At 35.0% G+C, this 12730-nt stretch overlaps 1 non-coding gene across 1 annotated transcript; it reads right to left on the reverse strand.

Moving 5' to 3' along the window:
* Positions 1-5925: 5925 nt before the first annotated feature.
* TRNAE-UUC lies at positions 5926-5997 on the reverse strand. The gene has a single exon. It is a non-coding gene; the product is annotated as a tRNA-Glu (tRNA).
* Positions 5998-12730: the final 6733 nt, after the last annotated feature.

Raw genomic sequence — 12730 nt, forward strand, 5'->3', positions numbered from 1 at the left:
CAGGCAGAGAGGCAGGCAGAGAGAGAGGGGGAAACAGGCTCCCCCCGCCGAGCAGAGAGCCAGATGTGGGGCTCGATCTCAAGACCCTGAGATCATGACCCGAGCCGAAGGCAGAGGCTTCAACCCACTGAGCCACCCAGGTGCCCCCCTGTCAAGTATTCTTGATTCTCATGTGAAATATTGGTTGACTCTATATGTGTAGTTTTATTTCTGGACTGTCTATTCTGATCTATTGGACTATATGTCTATTATTATGCCAATAACCATTCTGTATTGATTACTATATTTTTATGGTAAGTTTGAAATCAAGAATGGGATGTTTCCAGCTTTGTTTTTTTGTCCTTTAAAAAAATAATATGTAAAAAAAATATGTAATGTATTATTTGTTTCAGGGGTACAGGTCTATGATTCATCAGTCTTATATAAAGACCAGTCCTCATTACAACGCACACCCTCACCAATGTCCATCATCCAGTTATCCCATTAACCACCTTCCTCTCCTCCAGCAACCCTATGTTTGTTTCCAAAAAAATTAGGACTCTCATGGTTTCTCCTTCTCTCTGGTTTCATCTTCTTTCATCTTTTCCTCTCTTCACCTATGATCCTCTGCCCTGTTTCTTAAATTCCACATATAAGGGAAATCATATGGCACTTCTCTTCCTCTGATTTATTTTTGGTTAATATAATATACTCTAGTTTTATCTATGTTGTTGTAAATAGTAAATTTCGTTATTTTTGGTGGCTGAGTAATATTCCATTATATATAACACATACATCTTCTTTATCAATTCATCTATTGATGGACATCTTGACTTCTTCCAAAGTTTGGCTACTGTGGACATTGCTGCTATAAACATTCAAGTGCGAGCACCCTTTCATTTCACTACATCTGTATCTTGGGGATAAATACCCAGTATCGCAACTGCTGTTTGGAAAGGTAGCTCTATTTTTAATGTTTTAAGGAACCTCCATGCTGTTTCCCAAGTGGCTGTACCAGTTTGCATTCCCACCAATAGTGTAAGAGGGTTTCCCTTTCTCCACATCCTCAGCAATATCTGTTGCTTCCTAACTTGTTAATTTTAGCCATTCTGACTGGTGTGAAGTGGTATTTCATTGTGGTTTTGATTTGTATCCCCCTGGTGATGAGCCACGATGAGCATTTTTTCATGTCTGTTGGCCATTTATATATTTTCTTTGGAGAAATGTCTGTTCATGTCCTCTGCCCATTTCTTGATTGGATTATTTGTTCTTTGGATGTTGAGTTTGATAAGTTCTTTATAGATTTTGGGTACTAGCCCTTTATCTGATATTTTATATGCTTATATCTTCTCCCATTCTGGCAGCTGGCTTTTGGTTTTATTGATTATTTCCTTTGTTGTGCAAAAGGTTTCATATTGATGAACCTCAGTAGTTCATTTTTGCCTTTATCCTTGCCTTTAGAGACATGTCTAGCAAGAAATTGCCATGGCCATGGTCAAAGAGGTTGTTGCCTGTGTTCTCCCCAAGAATTTTGATGAATTCTTGTCTCACATTTAGTTCTTTCATCCATTTTGAGTCTATATTTGTGTATGGTTTAAGGAAATGGTCCATTTTAATTATTATGCATGTGGCTGTCCAATTTTCCTAACACCATTTGTTGAAGAGACTGTCTTTTTTGCATTGGACATTCTTTCTTGCTTTGTTGAAGAGTAGTTGACTAGAGGTGACAGTCCAATTCTGGGTTTTTTATTTTGTTCCATTTATCTTTGTGTCTTTTTTTTCTGTGCCAGTACCATACTGTCTGATAATTACAGCTTTGAAATAGAGCTTGAAGTCTGAAATTGTGATGCCTCCAGTTTTGGTTTTCTTTTTCAATATTCCTTTGGGTATTCAGGGTCTTTTCTGGTTCCACACAAATTTTAGGATTATTTGTTCCAACTCTTTGAGAAAGTTGGTGGTATTTTGATAAGGTTTGAACTGAATTTGAAGATTGCTCTAGGTAGCATAGATATTTTAATAATATTTGTTCTTCCAACCCATGAGCATGGGACATTTTTTTTTCATTTCTTTGTGTCTTCCTCAATTTCTTTCATCAGTATTCTCTACTTTTCTGAGCACAGATCCTTTGCCTCTTTGGTTATGTTTATTCCCAAGTAATTTATGGCTTTGGGATTGACTCCTTAATTTCTCTTTCTTCTGTTTAATCATTGGTGTATAGAAATACAACTGAATTTTGTGCATTGATTTTATATTCTGCTACTTTACTGAATTCCTGAATGAGTTCTAGCAATTTTGGGGTAGAGTCTTTTGGATTTTCCACACAAAGTGTCATCTCCAAAGAGTAAGAGAATTCTTCTATGCTGATTCTGATGCCTTTCATTTCTGTTTTGTTGTTGCCTGACTGCTAAAGACTTCTAGTACCATGTTAAATAGCAGTGGTGATAGTGGACATCCCTGCTGGGTTCCTGACATTAGGGGAAAAGCTCTCAGTTTTTCTCCATTGAGAATGATATTTACTGTGATTTACTTTTTATGATAGTGAAGTACATACCTTTTATGCCTATGCTGTGAAGAATCTTAATAGAGAAAGGATGCTGTACTCTGTCATTTTTTTTTCCTACATCTATTGAGAGGCTTGTGTGGTTCTTGTCCTTTATTTTATTTATGTAGTGTATCACATTGATTGATTTGATTTGCAGATGTTGAACCAACCTTGCATCCCAGGAATAAATCCCACTTGGTCATAGTGAATAATCCTTTTAATGTACTGTTGGATACTACTGGCTGATATCCTGGTAACATTTTTTTCCACCCATGTTCATCAGGGTTATTGGTCTATAATTCTCCTTTTTGGGGTGTTTTTGCCTGGTTTGGGGATCAAGGGAATGCTGACATCATAGAAAGTTTGGATATTTTTCTTCCATTTTGATTTTTTGAAACAACTTCAGAAGAATAAGTATTAATTTTTCTTTACATGGTAGAATTCTATTGCAAAGCCATCCAGCCTGGGTTCTTGTTTGTTGGGAGACTTTTGATTACTGTTTTAAATTCTTTGATGGTTATGGGTCTGTTCAGGTTTTCTATTTCTTCCTGGTTCAGTTTTGGTAGTTTTATGTCTCTAGGAATGTATCCATTTCTTCCAGATTGCCTAATTTGTCAGCATATTGTTGCTTATAATATGTTCTTATAATTGTTTGTATTTTTTTGGTGTTGGTTTTGATCTCCCCTCTTTCATTTATTATTTTATTTATTTGGGTCATTTTTCTTTTCTTTTAGAAAAGAGATATTTATTGGGGCGCCTGGGTGGCTCAGTGGATTAAAGCCTCTGTCTTCAGCTCAGGTCTTGATCTCAGGGTCCTGGGATCAAGCCCCGCATCAGGCTCTCTGCTTCCTCCTCTCTCTCTGCCTGCCTCTCTGCCTACTTGTGATCTGTCTCTGCCAAAGAAATAAATAAAATCTTTAAAAATAAAAAAAAAAAGATATTTATTAATCTTGTCAATTCTTTTAAAGAACTAGCTCTTAGTTTAATCGATGTTCTATGTTCTATGTTCTATGTTCTTAGTTTAATGTTCTATGTTCTTTTGGTTTTTATTTCATTGATTTCTGCTCTAATCTTTATTATCTCTCCCCTCCTGCTAGGTGTAGGCTTTATTTGCTGTTTTTTGTACACCTCCTTTAAGTGTAGGGTTAGGTTCTTTATTTGAGGCCTTTCATGTTTCTTGAGAAAAATTGTAGTGCTATATCTTTTCCTCTGAGGACCCCCTTTGCTGTATCCCAAAGATTAAAAACAGTTGGTTTTCATTTTCATTTGTTTTCATGAGTTGTTTAAATTCTTAATTTCCTACTTGACCATGTAGTCTTTAGTAGAATGCTCTTTAACCTCCATGTATTTGAGCTCTTTCCAACTTTCCTTTGGTGATTGAGTTCCAGTTTCAAAGTGTCATGGTCCACAAATATGCAGGGAATGATCTCCCTCTTTTGGTCCCAGCTGAGACCTGATTTGTGGGCCAGAGTATGATCTATTCTGGAAAATGTTCCATGTGCACTTGAGAAGAATGAGAATTCGTTGCTTTGGAATGAAATACTCTGAATATATCTGTGAGGTCTATCTGGTCCAGTGTGTCATTCAAAGACCTTATTTCCTTGTTGATCTTCTGCTTTGATTATCTGTTCATGGTAGTGAGGGGGTGTTAAAGTCCCCTAATATTGTATTGTTATCCATGTGTTTCTTTAATTTTATTATTAATTGGCTTATATAATTGGTTGCACCCATGTTAGGAGTATAAATATTTGCAATTATTAGAACTTCTTATTCTATAGACCCTTAAATTATGATATAATGCCTTTCCTCATTTTCTTATTGTACTCTTTGGTTTAAGTCTAATTTGTTTGACATAAGGATTGCCACCTCAGTTTTCTTTTGATGTCTATTAGCTTGATAAATGGTTTTCCATCCCCTCACTTTCAATCTGGTGGTGACTTTGGGTCTACAATGAGTTTCCTACAGATAGCCTATTGATGAGTCTTGCTTTTTTATCCAATCTGATACCCTGTGTCTTTTGATTGGGACATTTAACCTATTTACATTCGAGGTAACTACTGAAGGACATGAATTTAGTACCATTGTATTGCCTGTAAAATAACTGTTACTGGATATTTTTCCTGTTCCTTTCTAATCTGTTACTTTTGGCCTCTCTCTTTGCTTAGAGGACCTTTTAAAATATTTCTTGTAGGGTTGGTTTGATCATCACAAGTTCTTTTAGTTTCTGTTTGTCCTGGAAGCTTTTTATCATTCTGTCTATTCTGAATGACATCCTAGCTAGATAAAGTATTCTTGGTTACATGTTTTTTCTCATTTATCACCTTAAATATATCATGTCAGCCCTTTCTGGCCTGCCAGGTTTCCATGGATAGGTTTTCTGTCAACTTAATGTTTCTTCCCTTGTAGATTACAGACCTCTTGTCCTGAGATGTTTTCAGGATTTTCTCTTTGTCTCTGAGATTTGTAATTTTCACTATCATATGTTGGGGTGTTGACCTATCTTTACTGATTTTGAGGGGGGTGCTCTCTGTCCCCTGTGTTTTAATGCCTGTTTCCTTCCCCAGATTACAGAAGTACTCCATTATAGTTTGCCCCAATATGCCTTCTGTCCCCCACCTCTTTCCTTCTTCTGGCATCCCACTTATTCTAATATTGTCCTTTTTTATGATATCACTTATCTCTTGAATTCTCTGCCTTTGATCAATTTTTTCATCTCTCTTTTTCTCAGCTTCTTTATTCTCTATCATTTGGTCTTCTATATCACTAACTCTCTCTTCTGCCTTATTTATTGTAGCAGTTAGTCTCCATTTCTTATTGCATCTCATTAATAGCCTTTTTAATATATTTTTTAATAATAGCCTTTTAATATCAGGGAGAGAGAGAGAGGAGGAAACAGGCTCCCCAATGAGCAGAGAGCCCGACATGGGGCTTGATCCTAGGACCCTGGGATCATGACCCAAGCTGAAGGCAGAGGCTTTAATCCACTGAGCCACCCAGGTGCCCTCAGAAGGAGATTCTTCAGTGTCTTCAATGCTTTCTACGGCAAGCTAGTATTTTTTTTTATATAATTTTTATTCTGAACTCTAATTCCAACATCTTAATAATGTTTACATTGATTAGGTCCCTGGCTGTCAGTGCTGCTTCTTGTTCTCTTTTTGAGGTGAGGGTTTTTTTTTTTTAATTTTTTTTTTTTAAAGATTTTATTTATTTTTCAGAGACAGAGGGAGAGAGCATGAGCGAGCACAGGCAGACAGAGAGGCAGGCAGAGGCAGAGGGAGAAGCAGGCTCCCTGCCGAGCAAGGAGCCCGATGTGGGACTCGATCCCAGGACCCTGGGATCATGACCTGAGCCGAAGGCAGCTGCTTAACCAACTGAGCCACCCAGGGGTCCCAAGTGTTACTTCGTTCCCACACCGGGAGTCGAACCCGGGCCGCCTGGGTGAAAACCAGGAATCCTAACCGTTAGACCATATGGGATTTTTTTTTTTTAATCATTCTGTTCATAGAAGAATAGATGAATGAGAGAGCAAAATAATAAAATGGTAACAACAACCACAGAGAAGTATACACTAAACAAATCAGAAGAGACCCAAAACTGTGAAAAAACAAAACAAAACAAAAAGAGGATATAATCAGACACATGAACAGAATGAGCAATACACTAGATTCTGTGTGCATTTTGTTTTGTTTTGTTTTAGAAAACTAGATCCCAAAATTGTACAGTAAAAAAGAAAAGAAGTTTATACATACAAAAATAAAATTAAATACAATGAAAGGATAGAATGTGAGTGTAAAAGTGGAAATTAAAAGACAAGAAAAAAAAAACAAGAGAAAGAAAAAGAAAAATGCAACAAAAGAAGGAAGACACATACACAGGTGAACAGAGAGAGCAATACACTATCTCAATTCACTATCTCTTGAGTGAATTTGTTCAGTTTGTTAAAAGAAACTACATCTCAAAATGTAAAGAAATAAAAAATACACAAAAATAAAACTAAATACATTGAAAAGATAGAATGTAACTGTAAAGATGAAAATTAAAGAAAGACTTTGACAAAATAAAAATAAAAACAAAACAAAACAAAAGAGAGAGGGAGAGAGAATATGAATAGAACTGAGCCATACATTAGACTTTGGGTGTATTTTGATCTGTTAGGGGAAACTGCATTCCAAAATTTTAAAGAAACACACACACACACACACACACACACACACACACACACACACACTATAATTAAATATAATGAAGAGATAGAATGTTAGTATAAAGATGAAAAATTAAAAAAAAGATTAAAAAAAGATTTGATAAAATAAAAAATTTGGTTCAAAAATAAAAGAAGAAAAACTAAAAGAAGAAGAAGAAGAAGAAGAAGAAGAAGAAGAAGAAGAAATTTAAAAAAAAATTTGAAAGACTAAAGAATCATTGGAAAAAGGTCATGAGTTCTATGTGCTGTATTCCCCTAATGCTGGAATTTTGAAGTTCTCATTGATAGGTAAAGTTGCTAGTTGTGGGAAATTCTTGCTGATCTTCTGGCAGAGGGGCCTGTTGCATTGATTGTCTTTACCCCAGGTGGAATTGTACCTTTCTTGTCAGGGGCTGGGCTAAATAATCTGTTCAGGTTTTTTATTGGTAGCTTTTGTTCCCTGAATGGAAACAAAACACAGAAACATGAGAATGAAAATGGCAGTCTCCCAATTCTAGTCCCAGAGCCATTAGCTCAGGGCCCTACTCCTCAGTGAGTCCTCAGAAAAAAGCAGTCAACCATCTTCTGTCTTCCTGTTCTCTGGCTGCATTCCATGCTCACCCAACCAGTGATCAAGCATTTGTCTCAGACATGTGACTCTGTTTGGAGTCACCAAACACAACAGACTCCTGTGGTGTACTCCTGTGCCACTCCTCTTGGCGAAGGAACGGAGGGGTCTCCCCAGTTCTGCCCCTTGTCGGGCCTCTGCTCAAAGAGCACTGGCTTGACTGCGCCAAGGATCACAGTTTATTGCAACCCTGAGCCTAGACCCCACTCCTGGGCTCACTCTTTGCAGCCTGCTTTCCTGCTCAGATACCTGGGAACTCTGCTGCACTCAGGCAACCTCTGTCTTCCTGGGACCCCTGAAGATCCTGAGACAACACTTTGCCGGCTAAAGTTCTATCACCCACTTAGCTGCCTGAGTGATGTACTCACAGAAGCATAATTCTGTAAGTTCTAATTTCAAGTTTTGCTCCTCTATAATTTCCCAGTAGCCTATTGATGGAGGTTTTGCCCCCCAACCCCTGGCCACCAGCATTCTATCTTCCCATATAACCCCTTGGATTCACTTCTCTGCCCCTCCTACTTTGCAGAAAGTGGTCACTTTTCTATTCGGAGTTGCAGCTATTCTTTTCTTTGATCTTCCATTGAGTTTGCAGGTGATCAAAATGGTTTGATAGCCATTTAGCTGAATTCCTGGGACCAGATGAAATTAAGGTCTTCTACTCCTCCACCAGCTTGAAACCTGTTCTTTTTTTTTTAATAGTTGCTTTGAGGCATTTGTAGTTTCTTAAAAATTTTAGGTTTTTTTTTTCCTATTTCTATGAAAAACAATTGAGATTTTGACAGAGATTGAATTAAGTCTATAAAATGGCTTTGGATAGTATGGACAATTTAATAATATTAATTTTTCTGATCTGTAAATGTGAAATATATTCCTATTTTTGTCTTCTTCAATTTCTTTCATCGAAGTCTTATAGTTTTCATTGTGCAGAACTTTCACATTCTTTATTAACTTTATTCCTAAGGATTTTATTTTTAAATCTAATGTGAATAAAATTGTTTTATTTATTTTTTTGAATATTTTATCATTAGTGCACAGAAGTACAACAGAGTTCTGTATGTTGATTTCACCTACAATTTTATTGAATTCATTGATTAGTTCTGACAATTTCTTCTTTTTTTTTTTTTTTTTTAATCGAGTCTTTAGGATTTTCTATGTATAAGGTTTACTATGTGCAGATAAAAACAGTTTTGGAGTACATGGGTGGCTCAGTGGGTTAAGCTGCTTCCTTCAGCTGGGCCATGATCTCAGGGTCCTGGGATCAAGCCCCACATCAGGCTCTCTGCTCAGCAGGGAGCCTGCTTCCTCCTCTCTCTCTGCCTGCCTCTTTGCCTACTTGTGATCTCTTTCTGTCAAATAATAAATAAAATCTTAAAAAAAAAAAAGTTTTACTTTTTCCTTTCTGATTTGGATTCCTTTTTTTTATCTTGCCTGATTGCCCTAGCTAAAATTTCAGTACTTTGGAATTAAACTGGTGATAGTGGCCACTGTACTCATATCCATTGTCAGAGAGAACTGTCATTATGACTCATATCTATATTTTTTCACCCTATTCAGCTATAGTAAATTTTCATCAGGATTACACTATTTTCTAATTTGTTTTTTCTCCTCAGTTATTGTCCACTCATACTTATCTTCTAATAGTAGTTCAAATTAACTTTAAAATAGAAAGAAATTGATTGATTTGTCCCTGCCTATTTCTCCAAACTTTGATTTTTTTAAATCACTTTAAGCTCCTTTAACATCCAACAGCCCCATTGTTCTAAGAACACATCAAACTCTTTCCTACTTCATGAACATTCAGTATATTTCCAACACCTCAAAACCCCCATCTATCCTTTAAAACATCAGTACAAATACCATCTTTTCAGGGAGACCTTCCCTGGTATACTATGTAGTAGAATAATGTGACATGGGTATAGATACATACATACATAAATTCATATAAAACTTCATATTATCATTTTATTTACTTTATATATATATATATATTTTTTTTTTCTATCCAGGAAAATGAAAGCTATAGGATAAGGGGAAAAAAATCATTTGCCTTCTTCAATGCTGAGTCTTTATCATTAGTAGAAAGTTTGTCATATACTAAATAGATAATAATAAATCCTTAACTTATTAGTTCTTCATAAACAAAACACTTCTGCAAGTGCCTCTTCAGTAAAATGATTCTTTCTGAATAAGTAACAACATCTTCATCAATCTACAGAATATAACAGGTAATTTGGTTATTTTTAAATTACCCCAATTCAAGTGTTTAAGTGAATATATCTATGAAACAGAGATCTTTCTTTGTATACAATGTAATTCCATATTTCATTAAATGAAAAATTCATTTCAAAATAGTCTGGTTGATATTTTCTAAACATGTCACACGGCAATGTAGTGTAAAAATCAGCTACCATCATCATTGTTCAAAGGTTTTCAGTTCAAAACAAAATATTGTTATTTACATTTTTTCATAAATTAGTTTGCCTTATAAAGGCTATTTTAGAACTGGAAAAATGTTAGGATGTTAGGACTGGAAAAAAATGATGATTTTGTGCCAATTAAATTTTGTGAAAATAATTATGAAAAAAATTAAAGCAATTAGAGAGTAATGAAGACTTTGCAAAACAGATTTTGACAAAAATCATGTAAAGGAATATTTGGGAAATTTAACATATGCAAATCAGCAGATCCAGATGACAAGATTCTTAGGAAATAAAGAGAATGGATAAACATCTTGAACCACTTACCATTATTCTAAGGTAAATTTGAAAATTCAGAAACAAACATAATGTTGACAACAAAACTGCAACCAGTTTCATTTTTTAGTGAGAAAAAAAGTCTGTGTGATGGGGATATTAATAGATAAGACAATAATGGGATAAGGGGCACCTGGGTGGCTCATTTGGTTAAGCATCTACCTTCAGCTCAAGTCATGATCCCAGGGTCCCGTGATCAAGTCCATCAGCCACCCTTCTCAGTGGGAAAACTGCTTCTCCTTGCCCCTTTCTACTTCTCCCACCCATTCATTTCTCTCTCTCTCTCTCTCTAAATTAAATAAAATCTTAAAAAAAAAGAAAGCAAATAATGGCATAGGACAAAGGTATCAGGTACAAAAGTAGAATCAACTTAAACAGAGTAAATACCACCCCATTCACTATCATGGTGTTTACATTTTAATGCAGTTACCGTGAACATTATAGTTATCATTCTAGAAGTTAAAATAATTTCCACATTAAAAATTGTACTTTTAGGGGTGCCTGGGTCGCTCAGTGGGTTAAAGCCTCTGCCTTCAGTTCAGGTCATGATCCCATGGTCTTGGGATGAAGCCCCACATCAGGCTCTCTGCTCAGCAGGGAGCCTCCTTCCTCCTATCTCTCTGCCTGCTTCTCTACCTACTTGTGACCTCTGTCTGTCAAATAAATAAATAAATAAATAAAATCTTTAAAAAATGTACTTTTAGAGATAGAGGTAGAATTAAAACGTAAACAGGAAATAATAATTCCTATAAATGAAGTCAATTTAGGAATCTTTTGGAAAGTTGCTGAAGTGATAATACCAAATTTGCTCTGAATTCCAAATTCTTATAATAAACTGGAAGAATAAAAAGCCTGTTTCAAATTTCAGACAATATTAAATTAAGAAGTAAGAACACTGACATGGACAAAAAATGATGTATGTTTAAGAAATTAATATAATCACAGGAAAGAAAATTAAAATCAGATAGAGTACAAGTTAATGAAGTGGATGAAACAAATTTAAATGAGCATAAAACAAAGGGTAAAAAGCTGAAGAATACATTTTTCAAAGAAATCTAAGGAAGGTATGACCAGAAAAGAGAGATATTGTGTAAGAGAAAAAAAAAAGGAAAGCAACTTGATTTTAAATCTTCCTGGAGACCACTATCTGTATGAAATTTTCCATTATTGTAATTTCTATGAATATTTTAAAAATCTTTTGAACACAAATATCTAATTACTGTTGTCCACAAAATTAAATTTAAAAAAACTGTCTTCTTCTGAAAAAAAAGCAAATTACCAAATTTAGAATGTAAAATGATAGTCCAAAAGCATGTGTCGGAAGTGGCATGACAAAGAGGAAAGGAAATGTGAAAAATCTGTCCCAGTCTCATTGTGGCTGAAGCTGCAACCAAACCAGTCCATTTTCTTCCAAAATCCAGGCATAGGAGATTTGTTTCCTTAATTAGAATTACACTAGTAATCAGTACATAAGGGAAGGATTGATTGTGAAGTGATGAACAGTCAGTCCATCAAGCCATGAAAAAAAAACAATGTCCCACTATGGTATAAAATATATAATTTTAAAAACACATCATTTTTATATCCATCTCAAGTTAATAACTATTATCCCTTGCAAGTAATGACTTCTTTTGAAGAGCTCATGTTGCAACCTGAAAAAAAAAAGAAATTTTCTTTGTAATTCATCATGTCTTTATATGGAGAGCATATATGTAATTTATATACTATATATATTTATAAACACATATAAACACATATTTATAATATTTATAAACAGAAGGTGTATATGTGAATGTGTATGTTTGTGTGTGTGTGTGTGTACAACACTCTGTATGTATATATATATAGAGAGAGAGAGAGCTAGTATTACATAACACATGTCTACACTTCATTATGTAAGCATACTCCAACAGTGAAATGGTATTATTATTATTATTACTACAAACAGTCTTATTTCTTAGCACAAAACAACTAATTTTACTTTTCATTCAGTGTCACTAAGCGAGATATATTTTGAGTGAAACAAAAAAGGTGAGATCACTAATCTTTTTAAGATTATTAAAAATGTGAAACCAATCTGTATGAATAAGAAGGTGTTTGCCCTATGTACCTGGATAAGGTCCAGTTTGGATAACTGCATTCCACCTGCCAAATTTCTCCTTGTAGTTTCCAGTCTTCAGATCTGTTAAACAGCTGTTATATGATATCCCAGTGATGGCTGCAATTTTGAGATAAAGAAAATGGACCTTTTTTCTTCTTTCTTTACTTAAAGCTTTCATAAAAATCAGTAGTATCGTAAATGGCCTTGGGAAAAAATCCTATGCATATCAAATAATCTTTTGGCACAAACTTGCATCCTTTAACCCATTTAACAATAAAGTTTTAAATTATCAAAATAATTTTCCTGAATGAGTCCTATAATATAATAAAACTGTTTCCTTGAATACAAAGAGTAGGGGAAATAAGTTGTTTTGAAGACATGAAGATGTAGTGAAAATGATGGCTCGATTCAGATTATGATGGGGATACATATTTATCCTCAATTCATGTAGAGTTAGAGTTTTAAGTCTTGTCTACAACTTAGATTTTGGTTTCCACCAACTTGGAAGAAATGAATTCAATGCTTATTTAAAACCATTTCAGCT

This window comes from Mustela erminea, chromosome 9 (assembly GCF_009829155.1).
Source record: "Mustela erminea isolate mMusErm1 chromosome 9, mMusErm1.Pri, whole genome shotgun sequence".
Taxonomy (NCBI): domain Eukaryota; kingdom Metazoa; phylum Chordata; class Mammalia; order Carnivora; family Mustelidae; genus Mustela; species Mustela erminea.